Source organism: Python bivittatus, unplaced genomic scaffold (genome assembly GCF_059951505.1).
Source record: "Python bivittatus isolate LINGU-HERP-01145 unplaced genomic scaffold, Pbiv_v1 ctg000070_np1212, whole genome shotgun sequence".
Lineage (NCBI taxonomy): Eukaryota > Metazoa > Chordata > Lepidosauria > Squamata > Pythonidae > Python > Python bivittatus.
In genome coordinates this window covers 54,436,023-54,454,994 of record NW_028277034.1, presented here as the reverse complement: position 1 = coordinate 54,454,994, position 18,972 = coordinate 54,436,023, and the positions used below count along the sequence as shown (strand labels likewise).

At 40.9% G+C, this 18,972-nt stretch overlaps 1 long non-coding RNA gene across 1 annotated transcript; it reads left to right on the top strand.

Annotated features, from left to right (window-relative positions):
• Nucleotides 1-8,668: 8,668 nt before the first annotated feature.
• LOC148216902 (uncharacterized) lies at nt 8,669-13,142 on the top strand. The gene is made up of 3 exons (XR_015794664.1): nt 8,669-8,909; nt 10,783-10,877; nt 12,279-13,142. It is a non-coding gene; the product is annotated as an uncharacterized LOC148216902 (long non-coding RNA).
• The last annotated feature ends 5,830 nt before the right edge of the window (nt 13,143-18,972 follow it).

Here is an 18,972-nt window from a genome sequence, read left to right as displayed (position 1 = left end):
ACTGCTTGTCCATCAGTCCCAAGAGAAAGACCTTGTATATTAATCTTTAAAATCCTCTGAATCAGTATATGTATTTGAATCCAATTTTTCTGAATTCTTCTTTTGGTGTGGGACCTCTACATGAACAAACTCAGGTGGGGCGTAATTTTTATTTTAATGTGTTTCTGTTGGCAATTCTGGTCCGTGACCATAATACAAATTCTATTCTATTCCCATTATTTGAAATCTGGGAAACTTAATCACAAGTGAAATGTGAGAGGATAGAGGGAGGCATCTTGAAGACTTTTGAGAGCCACATATAAGGTATGAGCTGCAAACTGTACATCTCTGCCTTTGTAAAAGTAATTAAATAGAGAGGGCTGGACATTATGGATAATTGAACCAGAAAAAAAGAACAAAACCTTTCTTGGGCTAATTGCTAATATGTATAATTGTGCATTGGGAAGCAGGATGAGTTTGCCTCCCCTGTAACTATGTCAAACAGTGATGGTCTTCACAAGAGACCTCTTGTTTGTCCTTTCCATTACAAGCAATAGACGCGGGGGTAAAGCACCTGCTAGCAATTATGCAAATGAGACACGATAATGTGAATCTGGTTTGCATAATTATGACATCTGATCAGTCTAATGAGCCACTTAGGTCAACTGGAACTGGAGCTGATGAGTATCTGAACTAAGCTTTTCCCTTTGTTGGGACAGGCCCATGGAAGCAGACAGAGAATCCAAGATGGAAATGGGCTAAAGGAAAGATAGGCTGAAAGGGAGACTGAAAACATAATAACCTTGACAAAGGAAAAGAATCAGATTCTTTTCTCCTCCAGATTTCTGTTTCTCTTCCCTCCCCTGACTTTCTTGCACCCAGCAATGAAAATAATGCCTAGGAAACTCACAAAACTCAGAATGAGTTCTGCATTTGGCTTAGAGGTCTGCAAAAGATTTCTTCAATATCTGCAACTGCAAAGGATCAAGAAGGGTGTCTTTTAAAGTATCCCCAAAGTAGAATACTATTTCTCTTCCCTCTAGAAAGCACAATTCTAGTTATCTAGGAGCCCTGTCAAATCCGAGGAGATGCCAACAACAATCGGTTTGCAAGTAATTGTACTCAGTGCACCAATATGAGAGAGGCGCAGATGGATTTACACAAAATTTCACAGAACTTACTGTATGTCTTTGGCATGATTAAAGTTATTCCCATGGAAGTTCCAGAGAGTTTTGCAGAACCAGGATGCTCCCAGACTGGTGAGTCATGTTTTGCTAGGATTTTTGGTAACTGTATCAGTTGAGTTGCAGGAGAATGCAGGGAATAACAACAACAACTGGTGGGACCACAAAACAGACAAAGTAATAGAAAATGAAGACCCTAAAGTGTTCTGGGGCTTTAGAATTCAAACAGACAAGCACCTGCCACACAACACCCCAGACTTAACCATGGTTGATAAGAAAGGCAAAAAAGTCTGGATAGTGGACATTGCAATCCCTGGAGACAGCAGAAGAGAAGAGAAAGAACTGGAGAAAATCACCAAATACAAAGACCTGCAAATAGAAATAGAACGACTGGCAAAAGAAAGCAAAGGTAGCATCAATAGTTAAAGGTGCGTTGGGTGCAATCCCAAAACATCTGGAGCACCCCTTGAACACCATTGGCATTGACAAAATCACCATCAGTCCATTGCAAAAGGCAGCTTGACTTGGAACAGCTTATATCCTGTGACGATACCTTTAACACCATCAAACAGCAACATCTGCCTATCCCAGGTCCTTGGGAAGGATTTGATAGGTGGACAAAAATGCCAAACCCAGTCTAAACATCTGGCTGACTGTACGACCAACCATAATAATGGTGCATTACAGGGAAGGGGCAAGACTGGCTATGGTAGGTTGCATAGGAGGTTCTGGGCTTCATGGTACCAACCCCTGTTATTTTTATTGCAACTTTGGAATGTGAAATACTTCCCTGAGACATTTCTAGCTTTATCCAAGCATATGGTGCATCCTCAACAGTCTTCAATCTATTTTAGCCTAGGGAGAAATGTCTAAAATGTCATTTCAGTTGCAATGCACTCACAGTTCTACAGATAAGCAGGCTCCTTGTCTCTGATGAGTAGACAGTGTACCCATTACTGTAACAAAATAGCTAAACAAAATTAAGTCAGTACTTCTTGGAGGAGTAAGAACTCCATATGCTGCATTATGAACAGTTGATTGTCAAGAGATGTTCTTCTGTTCTCCTGGTAGCTTTCTCTGCCATGTAGATGTGAAAGTGAAGAACAGTTCTTGTGATCTTCTGAGAATCAGAAAGGGGTTGGGGGTGGGGGTTGAGCAGCTGGAGCTTCAGGCAATCATAGGCTCTTTGTGGGAATCTCCAGCAACTTGCAAGATGAGAGAATGAGCTGTGTTGCATGAAGACAAATGTCTCTCCAGGTTGATGGCGTACAGAAGATTAGATTGGTGATTTCTGAAGCTTGATTGATGCTGATCAGAACTCTTACCTAAGGATCTTGAATATTTATTAGCATTATGTCCTCCCTCTGGGGAAAAGTAGGAATGTTAAGGCAGCCTTAAGTAAGGGTAACTGGTACCTGAAGATTACACACAGTTCTTGGCAAGGGATTTAGAGGCGAGAGCTCATAGGGAGTGAAGGAGCTGTGAGCAACCAGATCACTGTGAACCTTGGAGATCTTATGCTCATGGGGACCCTCTTTCTACAGCCATTGCATGCCTTTAGAGGCAAAACACCTAACTGTTTTGGGAGCATGCACCATCATGTGAGAATTGATCATAACATTTAAAAGAAAGCAATGAATTAACTCACAAAATTAGCATCTGTAACTCTTCCCAAACCTAGCTGGCCAAACCCCAACTAGAAAATGTTTTTTCTACAATGAGAAGGAAAATATACTGTAGAACCCAGCATCAATTCTGCCAAAACATGGTACCCCTGTAATCATAGAATTAAAAGGGGTCATTGAATGCAACCCATTGTTCCCTGCAGGAACAAACAGGAAATCATTTCCAGGAGTTTGCGATCCACTCTTGGCTTGAACTCAGCCAGTGAAAAAGCTATCATTTTCTGGTTTGCTTCTGCTCCATGCACTCTTTGGAAGCCCCCTGGATGAGGACCCCCAAGATGGATCCTGTGGTCCAGTTCTTTTGCATCCCTGGAAGGGGGAAAGTCACCACAAATGGCATCATGTGAAAGGAAGGGGTAAGTTCAGTTCCTGGATGGTGAACCACCTGGCTGGCTGGGGAATTCTGGGAGTTGAAGTCAACACATCTTAAAGTTGTCAAGGTTGAGAAACACTGCTATAAAGGGAACAACAGAGAAGCATATGACTTCTACCCACACTTTCCTACCAACCATTTTACATTGTACACATTGTTATTTTATAAATTCAGGGGATAAACATGGAAGTAACACAGAGATATCTTGTCTAGCTGGCTCTTAGATCATAAATATTGTCACCAATAATCAAATGGATGCAGATATATACATATACATGCATATACACACATTCACACATACACACAACTTCATGTAAATAGTCTGATATATCTGCTTTTCACTTATTGAATTCTCCACAATAGAATAGAAAAAAGTTGTGTGTGAAGTGTGGTGGTAGACAAGATTGTTAAGCATATCTTGGACCTCAAGAAGAAATAATCCAGTGCTACTTGAAGTAAAACCAGACTGCAAATAATAAAAGGCCCAGATATTTGGAAAATCAAAGGCAATCAAAAAAGAGATTGGCAGAAGATTACATGTCTAGATACAACCGCTGATGATGTAGACATGAGCTTACAAGAAGTCAGAGCAGCTGTTACTAGAGACAATCCTAGTGAAATGATGTCCATCAGGTCATGAAGAGATGGAAATGACTGAACAACTGAAAAACAATAAATACCAAAGACATTATCCTGGTCCCTAGGAGGGGGAGCTGAAAAGTCATCAAGCCACTGCTTCCCTTTGGAAGATCTGCTAGGGTGGTTAAAGACCAGGATCTAGGAGATGAGTTGAGGTAGGAGATCCAGCAAACAGAGTTGCAGAGTTTTAATTAAAAAAAAAAACAACCCTAAATCAATTTCACTGTAGTTTTGTGGCAATCTTGTGGCAATCTCTTGTCCTCTCTTTGGCAGGAGAGGTTCAAAGTGCTGGTCTACTCACTGGTTCTTTGTTCTTCGCTTTTCACAGAGCTGTTTTCAGTCTGCCATTTCTCCCTCCAGAAGTCATAAATCTCTGGAAGATAAGATGGTTAATTCACTTTACCTCTCCCCTTTTCATTTTAAAACCAGGCCCTGCCCAACTCCCCCATGCAGCAGAGAAGCATGGCTGCAATCATGCTAATTTTGAATCTGAAGTCCAGGAGAAAGGAGAATGCTTCCACTGCTGTCCATAAAAACCACTGCTGTGTGGTTGCCCTACAAGAATAAAGAACTTGGGATAGAAAAACAGAATTGTGATGTTGCATTCTGCCTTAATCTTCCCCAACTTGGCAACTTCCAAATGTGTTAAACATTCACTTCCAGGATTCGTATCATTGGAAAATTTGGGAACTGTAGTCTAGTCTATATGACATCATCCTGTGGCATCTTTGTTGGCTATATTAGTGGATTCCTCCACGGGACAGGGCATAGATGCTCTCCAAGGTTTCTTCCAAGCTTATATTCCACGATTCCTTGATCTGTTGAGTGCCAAGTATGGAAACGCTTTCTTATCTTTTATTCATTAATGTTGGATTAGAATCTTAGAGTACAGAGACAGGCTGCAGGAAGAAGATAGATTTGGTCCTGAAAACACAAGAATCCAACTAGAAGTTGAATGACTGTAAGATGGGAGATAGGTAAGAGTTGGTGATGCTTTCTAAGCCAGAGATAAGCCTGTGCTGGGATTGTATTTCAATCTCTCAGCAGCTGTTTCATACCATCAGGCTGAAAGAGACAAGACAGGGAAGATGGATTCATACCTGCCCATAAATTACTTGATAGCCACATCCTTGGAGAAGTCAGCTGAATGTGTGAAATGCTTTTCCAAAAAAGGGCACAAGAAGACAATTTATTTAGCCTCACTTTACTTCTAGGCTTAGATGGATTATGTGCCAACAAGTCATTTTCGACTCCTAGCGACTACACAGGTAGATTTTCTCCATGATGATCTGTTGTCCCTAACCTGGTCCTTCATGTGTTCCAACATTGCCCCCACTGCCACTATAAATGAGTCCATCCCCCTTGCTGCTGGTTGTCCTCTTTTTCTTTTTCCTTCCACCCAGCATTAGAGCCATCTCCAGGCCTTTGCATAATGTGTCTGAAGTAGGATAATTTGAGCCTAGTCATTTGTGCCTCAAGTTAAAACTCTGGGTTGATTTGTTCAGTGACCAAATGGTTTGTTTTCTTGTCTGTCCACGGTATTGTCAGGAATCCTCTCCAACACCAAAGTTCAAAGGCATCAATACTCTTCCTATCCTGCTTCTATCTAGGCTTAGGAGTGGCTAAATCAGGAAACGTCCACCCTATGTTCTGGCCCAGGGGCACCTGCAGTGGGAGTCAAAACATGAAAGATAGTCGATATAGCATCATGACCAAAGCCTGCCTTTTTTGTATGTGAATGCCACAGGTACATACACAAGGGGTGGGGCTTCGATCATGACCCTGTGCCTGACATCTTGTAGATTCTGACTTTGTCCATGCGGATGTACCTGTCATGGTCTGTAAAGATTTTTTTTTCCCACCCAAAGCTTTAATGATTCTGTTAAGTCAGGATCTCCTTTAGTTTCTTCCCTGAATTCTTGCCTGCCATCAAAGGTTTCTTCTTTCCTTTGAGCCTTCTTAGAGTCCCCTCCTTTCTATGCCTCTGCTCTCCAACATTTATGAGTTCCAGCTATGTATGAATATATGCATTCATGTACTTAGGGCAGTTTATATGCTGTTTCAATCCAATGACTCTTACAAGAAAATCAATACAGAATAAGTTAAAAACAATGTAAGAGATCAAAGAGAAAGACAACTAATGTCATCCAGAGTCATACATCTTCACTCCAAGGGTTGCATGACCTTTAATCTCATCTCTGAATGCAGTAAATCCAGATTTTCAAGTCTCTTCAAAAAGTTAATAGATTTGGGGCAGGACAAATATCTGGGGAAGGTTGTTCCAGAGGAGAAGGCCACCACCAACACGGCTTGACAAAGGGGGTCTCCATAGATGTTATCCTACTTTGTGCTTGGATCATCAAGCTATCTGAAGTGAACATGAGGAACAATTAGTAATAATTTCTCTCTCCACCCCCACTCTAAATACTATACTATGGCCTATTCCATTTCCAAAGCCAAATATCCCCTATGCACCTACCTCATTCTTTGGAAGGATACGTCAGCTGATCAGATTGGATTCATCAATTTGATTTGAATTATTGGAAGTTTCAGTCCAAATGTGTTCTGGTTCAACACATTAAAATGATTTGATTTGACTTGGAACTTCAACTGACATAAAATGAGTTATTTGGAACATTGGTTCACTTCACAAATGGGCAGCTGTGCATATGCACAAAAACTCTCAAATGGGTGAATCAATTTGCTTTAACTCTCTGATTCAGTGAACGATTCAGCTTGGAAATTGGGTTGAATCACCTTCAGATCAAATCTCCCCATCAAATCTTGGTATAGGCCAAATATCAGCTGACCCATCCTCTTCCATCTCCTTGGTTGTCTTTTTCTGGAAAGGAACGTTAATCTCGTCCCTTTTGTGCCTTTGATTATCTAATGCAGCCCCTCCATCAAGTTGACCAAACTCTCCCGAAGGAAGCATACTTGGCTTCGTAGGAGTGCTCATTTCTTGGCCAGGTTCATTGGACAGACAGCAACCTGTTCTTTGGCACAGGAGCAGTGAGACTTATTTCACAAGTGGCTCTCCCAGCATTGTGGTCCCCATTTTGGGCTGGTTCAGAATGCAGAAGTGTGAGCAATAATGGCCATTTCTGGTTATGCCCATGTGTCACCACTACTACATGAGTTGCAGTGGCTACCTGTTGGCTTCCAAGTGCAATTCAAGGTGCTGGGTGTTACTTTTAAAGCCCTACATGGCATAGCAGCTGGTTATCTGAGGGACCGTCTTTCTCCCATTGTTTCTGCTTGCCTGGTACATTTGGGCAGAGTGGGCACACTCCAGGTCCCTTCTATTAAATGTTGTCATCCCATGGGACCTAGGAAGCATACCTTCTGTGTCATGGCCCCCACCCTCTGGAACAGCATTCCCCCAAAGATATGGAGGACACCCATTCTCCTGGGGTTCCAAGAAGCCCATATTTATTATAGATGCATGGATTCTGGATGGCATACAAAATCACAGACCTGGCTTTGGTCTCAGGCCTGAAATTGCTATGTTGAGGTAGGAGTTGTTGTGCTGTGTTTTAATGGTTTAGTCCGGGCTGTTTTGGTTTTGTCTGTTTTTAATATATTTATCTTGTGTTAGGTTTTGTAAGCTGCCTGGAGTCTGTTGGAGTAGGTGGCTATCATAAATTTAATGGAATAAATAAATTTGGGAGTTTCCAGGTGTGTTCAGTCTGCATCTCTCTGAAATAGTGGTGGTGTGGAAGTGCTCTTAGTACCATAGGCTCTACTCATGCAAAAAAGCTACTGAAACTTTAGGAGCTAATACATCTCCCTTATGAAGGAAGACAAGAGCAGATGGGACTTTTTAGGTTTACAGATGGGTGGGGGGAAGATATGAGAGATAGATATAAATTACACATGGTATGGAAAATGTGGATAGATATAGATTTTTCTACATTTCTTGCAGTATTGGAGCTTGAAGTTATCTATTAAAACTCAATGGTGGGAAGTTCAGGAGTAATAAATCACAACATCTTCACACAATGAAGTAGAATTCATTGCCATGGGAGAGGACTGCTGGCAATGTTGATGGATTTACAAGGGCACTGGGCAAATTCATGGAGAACAGGACTACCCATGGCTACAAGCCTTGAGAACTGTTTACTACCTCCTTAATCATCATCAGGATATCTTAAGTACCAGCTGTTGCAAAACCACCACGGAATCACCTTTTTGTGTGAATTTTCAGAATGCCTCTGGGTGGCTTTGGTGTGATACAGAATGCCAGACTTGATAAACCCTTGACCTGATTCATCGCTGCTCTTCTTTTTACATCCCCCATGTAATATGAATCTGAATTAGGCATACAGTGTGAAAGCTTCCTGGAAATATTGTGGACAAAACAGCCAGGAAAGAAAAAGAGAGATGCTGAAAAGGAACTGCAGTTTATTTTCTCCTCTTTTTGTTTTTAAGAAAGAGAAAATGTACCTGGCTTCTGTTTAACACCAATCTGAGCAAAAGCAACTGCTTATCTTTATGGAGTCATAACTTCACCCCTGTTCTGTTCTTGGAAACATCGTAAAAAAATGCTCCCTCTCTTCTTGGCCTTTGCATCTTTTAAAAGAATTTCATAAAGAGGTAAGCCAACAGTTGGACAGGAATCATAAAAGTTTCGGCAACATTTTCCACCACGCAGATTGTGAGCTATGCTATCAGCAGGTCCTTGTTCCTGTGGAGAACAAATCACTTCAGGCTTTAACATATTTTGGCTTGTTCTCATTTTAAATGCTACCCAGAAGCCAAAGAATCTCTCTCCTCAAATGCCCTTGTGAAGCTGACAATGGGATTTGTGAAAGATGTGGTGTAATTAATTACAGTTCGACAGAATACCCAGTTCTAAGCCTCGGAACCCGGGCTAGAACTCCGAAAGAGCTGGGTGAATACAACAGGGATTCACAACACTACTTGCCAAGAATGAAGGAGAGTCAAGACCATCTAAAAAGGAAACAGCATCTAATGAACAAATAATCCAGCGTTGGAAGACATGGGGCTGCTTTCAAACGAATCCAAAACAGATTGAGAGAAAGGAAGGTAAAAATACCTGCCATAGATTCATATAAGAATGGAGTAGGAAAAATCTCCAGTGACCTTGTAGTGGCACCATACAAAACTAGCTGTTTGGGAAAAACGTGTCTAATAAAAACATAGCTTTCTGAAAGTTGATGGCAGAAAAAGGTTGCTTTTTAAAAACCCAATTACATTAGGGAAGCTTACACTAAAATTTCCACTGGGGAAATTTACTTAGTTAGAAACAGCAACAGGAAAAAAGTTTTTTTCCCCCCTGGGGATTTTACATAATAGTAGTGGTATTGGCATGGATAAATCAGTGTGCCAGCAACAACACAGGTGACATTTTTTATCCATCCATCATCTATCTATCTATCTATCTATCTATCTATCTATCTATCTATCTATCTATCTATCCATCCATCCATCCATCCATCCATCCATCCATCCATCCATCCTTCCTCTATCATCTGTCTGTCTGTCTATCTATCTGTCTGTCTATCATCTATCTATCCATCCATCCATCCATCCATCCATCCATCCATCCATCCATCCTTCCTCTATCATCTGTCTGTCTGTCTATCTATCTGTCTGTCTATCATCTATTATCCATCCATCCATCCATCCATCCATCCATCCATCCATCCATCCATCCATCCTTCCTCTATCATCTGTCTGTCTGTCTATCTATCTGTCTGTCTATCATCTATCTATCCATCCATCCATCCATCCATCCATCCATCCATCCATCCTTCCTCTATCATCTGTCTGTCTGTCTATCTATCTGTCTGTCTATCTGTCTGTCTATCATCTATCTATCCATCCATCCATCCATCCATCCATCCATCCATCCTCTATCATCTGCCTGCCTGCCTGCCTGCCTGCCTGCCTGCCTGTCTGTCTCTCCCTACTGCCCAGACCATTGTGGAAAGAAACATTTGACACTGCAAGTCCCACACTGGCCTTGCTTTCATACGAGAAGAACCCTGTTACTAGCACTGTGGTTTCTGAAACTGGGGCTCGGTAGTCACGTTGCCAACGGGGCTGCGCAACATCAGCTGCGCTTAGGAAGTGAGCATAGCGCATATACCTTGCAACTTTGGGAGATGTGGGAGGTTTGATAAGGAGCAGAGAATCTAGACAAATAACCACACTGAGTTCCAGTTGTTTCTTTGATTCGGTCATATGTTCTGTATTTCTGTAATATGCACATGCTCCTCACTCTTGTGCATTTGATTTTTAGCAAATTAAATTAATCTTGTCTAGCTTACCAAAAGTTAGGGTTGCCCTTTGTTGCTTCAATCACATGGTTCTGACTGCCATCTTGACTTCTTTGACCTCTCCCCTGCAAACACCCCTGATCCTTCCCCACCATGTCTTGTCCCCTACCCATATCAATATCATGACACCTTTGTGGTTTGTTTTGCAATGCATATTGAAAACTCCCCAGCTTAATTTTTCCCACTGACATAAATAATGTACAACTTTCCCTACAAATGTTCCAAACATCATAATGTTAGTGCCACAACTTTGAAAATCATAAGACAGGGGAGAGGTGCAAGAATCAAGCAAAATCTCATTAGAATTGCCTACATGAAATAGATCTGTGATCCTGCATGAGTTCTGGTTTGATTAGGGGAAAAAAAGTATTTATTTTACACTATCTCTAGCCAGCCCCAATCCACAGATTTTTTGTCTCTCTCTCTGTCCCTTTCTCTGTCTCTATCTCTATCTGATGTTTAGGCTGCTCAAACCCACCTCAAATGCAATGCTGTGTATTTAATGCTGTATAATGTGTGTGTCTATGTATTATACACAGACACAGACACACACACATACATACAACCATCCATTAGGACTTAATGGAATAAAATTAATTAATTATTAATTTTCTTAGGCTTATGGAAAGCTGATATCCAACTCCTAAACTGCAGAACACAATTAAGGATGCAAGATTCACGTGGACTTTCTTTAATAAGTCTTAATGCCAAGGTAATGTCTGCATGATGGGCTAAGAACCATTTTTCGGACAATCCAGTAATAGTTGATGGTGTGTCTGTAGATATATTCCTCCTTATCTCTCAGCTTTAGCACAATCTCACATACCCAAGAAGGAGGGCGCTAGATGAATGAAACTGCTCTGATTCTATTCAGAATCATCCAATAACATTAATTTGATCATCTGGACTTCCCTACTAATGTGAAAAAGTAATCGAAAGTGTCCAAATGGTCAGAAATGATTCTATTTGGAAATTGGATCAAATCACCTTTGTCTTGAATCGCCAGCCCAATTATCTGTACAACCCTAGACATCAGCAGTCTGTAATAATGGCATTTTCCCAGTCGCTTCATTGCCAAAATGCATGAGGCAGTTGGGGTAGGAATGATTTTTGAAGAAGGAAATAGCATCCGAAGGATAGGTTGTTGCAGGGTTTACATGATCTATGAGTGAGGCAGTTTTCACACCGATATGTAATATAATACCTCTGCAAATCAAGTCTTAAGTGGATTCAAGGAGCAGAGCTGAGATTAAATCTTGGCCCCGACAGCTGCTGTAGATGAAACGGAACAACCCTAAAACAAATGGATGAATGTATAACTCAAAACAGGATCGGCCGATATGTCTCAACTCCATCTATTTCCATTTGTGTAGCATTTTAGGATGCAAGACAACCTTCACACACATTATGGGGTGAATTTCTGGCGAACCTATCAAAGAAGAAAGAAAATATAACATTCTATATATAAATATATAAGATATAACAGCAAAAGAACTCCAAGTAGTGGGGTCCAGAAGGCGGGTCTTCTGTGCTGTAGCCCCTGCCCTTTGGAACATCTTGCCCCCGGAGGTGAGACAGGCCCCCTCACTCCAGCCCTTTTGGAGGGACTTGAAGACCTGGCTCTGCCATTTGGCCTGGGGTGGGGAGGGAGGTCATCAGATATGGGGTTGGGTAGCCCCCTAGAGGCCTGGTGTTGCTTCCATCGGCCTCCTGGATTTTTCCTCTTCCTTTTATTCTGTGTAAATGTGTTTCCTTATAAATTTGAACTATATATTTATTTATTGTTTTAATCTGTTGTAAGCCGCCCAGAGTCCCCCATTGGGGGGAGATGGGTGAGGATAAGTTTGATAAATAAATACATACATACATACATACATACATACATACATACATACATACATACATAAAAATAAATAAATTCTGATGGGCCAGAATATTGGGTCAAAATGGGTTTCAGACAAAAGAAGTGATCACAAGAGTGTGTACCTTACAAACAAACAGAATGAGAGATACAGTCATGACTTGGGGCTTTGGAAGGAAAAATGGCTAAACTTGACAAAAATGTTATCCTTTTGACGGTACAATTTAAAAAAAAAATTTGTTTTGTTTGTAGTGCTCTTGAGAAGTTCACACAGAGCGGAAACCATTCTCTTTAGCCCGTTGCCATGTTCTTCCTTCAGCGGTGCTGGATGGCAAATACAAAAAAATTCCATTAGCTGCAAGACTTTGCCCTTGTGATGCCAAGGAAGTAGAAGACATGGGCCATGTTCTCCTCCGCTGTATCTTTTACCAAGTCCCACGGAGTAAATTGCTCGCACCCCTGATCAGCAAGCAGCCTGGCCGTCAAGAATCAGATTATCTTCAAATGCTTCTCATGGATGACCGGCCTTACGTTACAGCGCAGGTAGCCAAGTTCTGCGCGGCGGCAAGAAAGATCCGTCAACATCGGATAGGAAGCTGCTGAAAGGTTTTGCAATAATGGATTATAGCCAACTAGTATTTTAGTTGGCATTAACAGTGCCCAAAGAGACCTGAAAATACTACTTTGAGAGTCGGGGGGCCTTGCTGAGTGGAATCGATTTGGTGCGGGTGGACTAAGTAGGTGAAAAAACAGACAGAAATATCACCAACACACTTCAATTTTAGATATTATCATTTTATCATCAACTTATTTTAGCTAACGATTAATAACTGTAGGATATCATAATTTAAGGAGTAATAATGATGTAGTGTAATAAATAACACTATAGGATAGGCCGTTTGACTTCATGTATAAATAACATTCAGGTGGCCAAATTATACTTATGATATAGATTTTACTTGATATTATTATATCTAAGATATTTAAGTAGACATGTTATGTGCATTCTTAGTTGTACTGGTCTATGACTGTAAATTTAAAATAAAAAAAAAAGTTCACACAGTGAAGCCATCAGTGTACGATGGAAAGCTTCAACGAGCTTGATGCTACTTGGGGGCCGAGAGAGACCAAGGTCATTCAGTTGACTTCCATGCCTATGGAAGGACTAGAACGTGAGACCCCTTGCTCCTAGTCCAGCGCTGTAACTACTATACCACATTGCCTCTCTTTGGACTGCAAAACGAAACATTTAAATATCAACCTTTTTTTTTTATTATGACAAGTTATAGACATACATAGGATGGGTTTTGAACAAAATTTCAATCCAAAGCAATAAAAAGATCTTCCATATTCCAATAAATCAAGAAGAGAATCCATTTCTTTATGTTATAAGTTAGTAGTTGGGGGTGACTACTGTATTCCTTTGCTGTATAATATCCAATGTTTGTCCATTTCGATGAGATCAAGACTCTTGATCAATTACTTTTATGGTTAATGATGATCTCAACTGGATCTTCAGGACAGCATTCACCAGAAATGATAGATTATTTGACAATTTGGACAAAACAATTTGTGGCTTCAGCTTCCATCCATTCCACCCTTTCTGCCTAAAGCTTTTTCCTAGAATATCTACCAGGAGATGCAATCTTATTTAGCTCTACTGATATGCTAAATTAGAACAGTGAATGTATGAAAGATAGCAAATGCTGCATTATCATGAACCCTGGTTATGATTCACTCGGTACTTAAGCAACTATGGACAGGGTTTGCCTTCACGATTCCTCCCTCCCTTCCTTTGACGTCATAGAATCGTAGAGTAGGAATGGGTCTTAAAGGTTATCTCGTCCCCTGTTCACTGCCACTAGAGATCTCCAGCAGATGACCATTCAGCCTGTTTGGAGACCTCAAATGAGCGAATGAGAACTCACTACTTCACCTGGCAGCCCGTTCTACAGTCAGAAGTTCCTCCTAGTGCCTAGCCTAAACATTCTTCTTTGTAAGTTTAAACCATTAGTGCTAGTTCTGCCCTCTGGTGCAATACTGAATAGGTCCACTCCCTCTTCTATGTGACAATTCTTGCAGATGTCTGAAAACTGCTACCATATTGTCCTCTCAGTGGTCTTTTTCTGTAGACTAAGCATGCCCACATCCTTTAGCTGTTCCTCATAGAGCTTATATCCTGCCTTTTCTCGAAGGCGATAAGGCCACTTCCATGGGGATTTTTCTTCATTTTATCCCCACGATGACAATCATGTGAAACAAGCTGTGCTGAGACAGAGAGTGTGTGTGATAACCTCAAAACCACACCATGAGCTTGCATGCTATGGGAAGACTTCAGCCTTGGTCAACCTGATCTCAGCCCATGTCAGGCCTAGCCCGAGGAACTCCAGGAGACCATGCAAATTCTGTTCAGCAATGTTTATTAGCTACAACCTCTATCAAGAATCTTCCCAGACTGAAACTCTGTTCCCACAGTAGCTGTGAAAACAGAGTGAATTCCTCAGGGAGGTGCCAGCCTCATCCTCTTATCTCTTCCTCGCCCTTCAGGAGACGAAAGAGGATGCTTGCCTCCCTGAGTGTGGCCTTCATAATTCCATTCCATCACAGCCCAGCACCTTCACCACTATATCACCCTAGCTCTTGTGTATTGTGCCTAGTTGTTTGTTCAGAAATGAGTTTCTCTCTTTTTTGAAATTCTTTCTTAAGGCTAATGTTTACCTTCTTGTAAATGTGTAACCTTCAATGCCAACTGAAACTAACCCTAAGTATTTGCAGTTGTTCTGCTTTGATCCTGGTTACCCTCATCCAGGAGCTGTGAACTACTGGACTTCCACAAATTGCTCTTGCTAGTTCAAGTCACTGTGGCTGCTGATGAAAGATGATGGGGATTTCAATTCAGTTCAGTTAGTTAACCCAAATATTGTGTCCTGGCTGCAACACTTGAATGAAGGTTCAGCCTGATTGAAAGATTCTATGAACCTTGGAAAAGAATTTCTGCCTTCCTACCCTTTATTTATGTAATTAAACAGGATAGGAAAAAAGAGAAAACATTAGAAAAAGAATGAAAGAAAAAGAGAAAAAAAGAAAAAGAAAAAGAAAAAGAAAAGAGAAAGAGAAAAGAGAAAGAGAAAGAGAAAGAGAAAGAGAAAGCAGAACAAGAACCTTTCCCCCCACAGGACTTATATAGGCTGCTCCAGTCAGATCTGACTATGAGTGATGTATAATTGCCCTTTTGTAAATTGGGATAAAAATAAAAGGCAATATACAACCATACATCATCGTCAATAAAATCACCTATATAAGACCAGGGAATTATACATTAGAAGGGTTTCTCATATGCGTACATACATATATAAATGTTTTACACAACAGTTTCACCAGAGTGGCCATATTTCATGGTAATCATCCATATATAGTCTACGTCTGTAGACAACACATTTATAAAATGCAAGTAAGATCAGTTCTCTAATCCACTGGGTAACTGGGGCCATAAATGTATCTTTCCAATGTTGAAGGATACTCTCAGCAATAAGAAAGGCTGTCTTGCCACTATTACAACTCACTATTGATATTAAATTGGGAAGACCTTGGAGTTAGGTCTAGATTTAGGATTAGGGTAGAACCCTGTGCTTTAGTTGGGGTAGCACATAAGCTTTAATTCTCATTTTCCTTAGTAGTGCCAAAAGTCTTAGTAGACATGGATCAGTTGTCCTCAAGCCATGGCTATCTAAATCACTAGGGCTGAGAAACTCATGTCTTATACCTGGTTGGTTCAAGAGAATGCCACTAGAAGCCGTCAGACTTCTAGGTTGCAAATGAATAGACCAATTTGGGCTCACCTCTGGTAGGAAAACAGTTATAAGGAGATACTTTATGAACTGTAAGATTCCCAACTCACTGAAGGTCCTAGAGTCAAGTGGGACTCAAACATGATTTCCTCAGTCCTAATGCTACACTCTGCTACATGACATTTGCTGGAAAATCAGCCATTTATCACTTGTACATGAAATGGCACACCAGTGAACAGTGCCTTTCATATTCAACCAGACAGTCAATTTTTCAGACAATATACAAATCGCTGATCAAATGATTGCCTTCATTCTTTCGAAAAGGAAAATGAGGTAGGGGAGGTGTCAGAAAGGAACATTTGTGAGAAGCATCTCTTTCAGCAATTGTTGTCAATTAGAGGAAATAATCAGTGCTCAACAAACAAGTGAAATAGCTTGTCCCATTTCTATACCATCAGGGCTTCTAGACATGGCTGGGTTGATTGTTCGTTACTGGAAGAACATTAACAAGATTTTCAGTTTGATGCATCCCTGAAATAAATTCTGCTTGGAATTGCAGAAGAAATATTGCTATGTTATGTCTCCAGACATATAACCTTTATATAGGACTCTGCAGACAGGAGGAATTCTTGCTCAGAGGCAGATTGCAACTGTGTTCAAATAACAGGCTTAACCAGGTCAGGTAAAGATTGAGTGACTGTAGGGGTGCCAACATCCTGAGCCAGCTTAGTTTTAAGTCTGGGGCTTTCTTGGTATATGTGTCTTACTCACTGCTTTGTGCAAATCCAGCCCCCCATGTATGATTCAACATTTTGTGCAGATCTATAAAATGGATTGATTCAATGATCCGATGAAATCTGTTGTATGACGGCAATCCTCATTTTTGCATGCATAAGACCCCAGATTTAAGTTTCAGATCTTCAGCTAAAAAAGTGAGGTAGCAAATGATGCTACAGAGCAGTTCATATGAGGACAGTTGGAGAAATAGTATCGTGTGGTATCAGCCAGCTTCCAATGTCCCCCTCTATGTGGCTCTTGGCAGGCCCACCAACACAGAGGTTCATTGGAGGCATTCTTCATGCCCTTTGCCCTTCTGGGTCATACTGATGAACATAAGGGATCCTTCCTTACCTGGATCTTCCGAGGGAAGCCCCTGAAATGTGAGAATTTATGCTGATATATGGCTCTTCTTATCTCATAAAAGGAACTTGTGAAGAGTGGAGCAAGATGCTAGGAAAACCTCACTGATCATTGTCAATGATGAAAAGTAGATTTCATCTTTATTCTAATAAGATACAAGGGAGGAAGTACTTTCATTTCTATAAACCAGTGTTTTTCAACCATGCTGGCTGGGGAATTCTGGGAGTTGAAGTCCACATAGCTTAAAGCAGCCAAGGTTGAGAAACACTGCTATAAACTAATTCCAGTCATTGTCAATGGAGTAAGAAAGAGCACGCTCTTGGAAATCTACTGGGATGGCTTGCGGTAGGGAGAAATATGTTATCTCTACTGTAACCACATTCATTATTAATGAGGCCAGTTTCTCTTAACAGCAAAACGCTCTAGCATCTGCAGTACCAAATTTGGGTCATGTGATATGACACTGAGTGTGATGTGACACTGATGTGATCATTCAGCCAAGAGCCAGCAGTTCTCAGGACAGAGATGTCAATGACATCTACCACCAATGACCCACCAGCTTCAAGGCCATAAAGTACAGAACAAGAAGCCCACTTCAAGGTGGGCAAGATGGGAAGAAAATCAATGGGTTTAATTACCAGTGGCAGCTAAAACTGTTTTGTAGGTTTTCATTTTAGTTTGCAGGAAAGATTCTGATCAAACCACACCACACTGAATTTCTGAGAGAGTTCATCTGAGTTCAAGCATAGCAGTCATTAAGTCAGAGTCAGAGGTTAGAGATTTACAAATCTCTCGATTTACAGAGGTTAGAGATTTGCAGAGGTTAGAGATTTGCAAAAGTCAGAGATTAGAGATTTATAGCTGAGTCCCTAAAATTAGCTACTTCAGCACAATTATAGAGTTTATTAGTGTTTTCTTCATGATCAACAGCTGGCTTGGAAGCTGGAGATGGTGTTGAGCAAAAGCTTCCTGGGCCAAGAGCATCAAGTTGAGTGACACCAATTTATACCCACCAATTAGGAACATTAGGAGAATGTTCTAGTAAAGCAACAATACTTTCTTCCAGTAAACAGAGTTCAAAGAAGGATGTAACTGCAAGTTTTCATAAGATAGAAAAAACCAGGGGAGAGAAAGAAAAGTTCATCTAAGCAGGATATTAACTTATGTGCAAGAGGGACATGGATTTGACCACAGAAAAGAAATTAGATTTTTGATAATAATAATGTGGTAGCTAAAATCGATGGGAATGCTTGTATTTTCCTGAAACCGAATTGCAAAATGTGGTGCTCCCTGACTGTTCCTGGCACATCTTCCTCCAAATGGTATAATCAGATCCTGTGCTATCTTTAGAAAAGACAAATCTGCATTGTAATTCAACCCCAATTAATGTTGCATTAATGATGGTTGGTGATAGGGACACAATTTTCCCTTTAAAAATGGCAGTTCAGATTTGTGTTGTCCCTTTTGTTTCTTGCTTTTTAAATTTCCCTTTACAGTGGTCTGGGGTATCTGCAGGGTGCGACACACCTAAAAAAACATGGAGCTTCCATCACACCATTGGAGCTGTCATCTTGACTTTTTTGACTGCCCCGGGGACTCTCTTGGCAGTGATACCCTTTTCTTTGCTCCAGGGGTGTCCCTTGCATCAGATCTGCTGCTGTCCCAGAGACAATATGAGGAACTTCTGCTACCCCCAATATTAATCTTGCCATATCTATAAGTGTGTGTGTATGTGTGTGTGTGTGTATAGATATGTCTGTATCCTAAGCCAGTTTACCCAATCAAATGAATTCATAACATCATTTTGACATTTAACCTTGGAATTGTTGCCAGATAATTCCCAAACTTCAACACATAGTCTGTCTCTTTTGCATGGCCATTGTTACTGTTTTGCTAGCCTGAAAGTTGTGTTTTTCTGAAAGTATGCTCCTAATGCATGGGGAATGGGTGGGGGGGGGGGGGGGAAGGATAGTCTTGCCAGCACAAATAGACACAGAGAGAAACACATACAGAGCCTT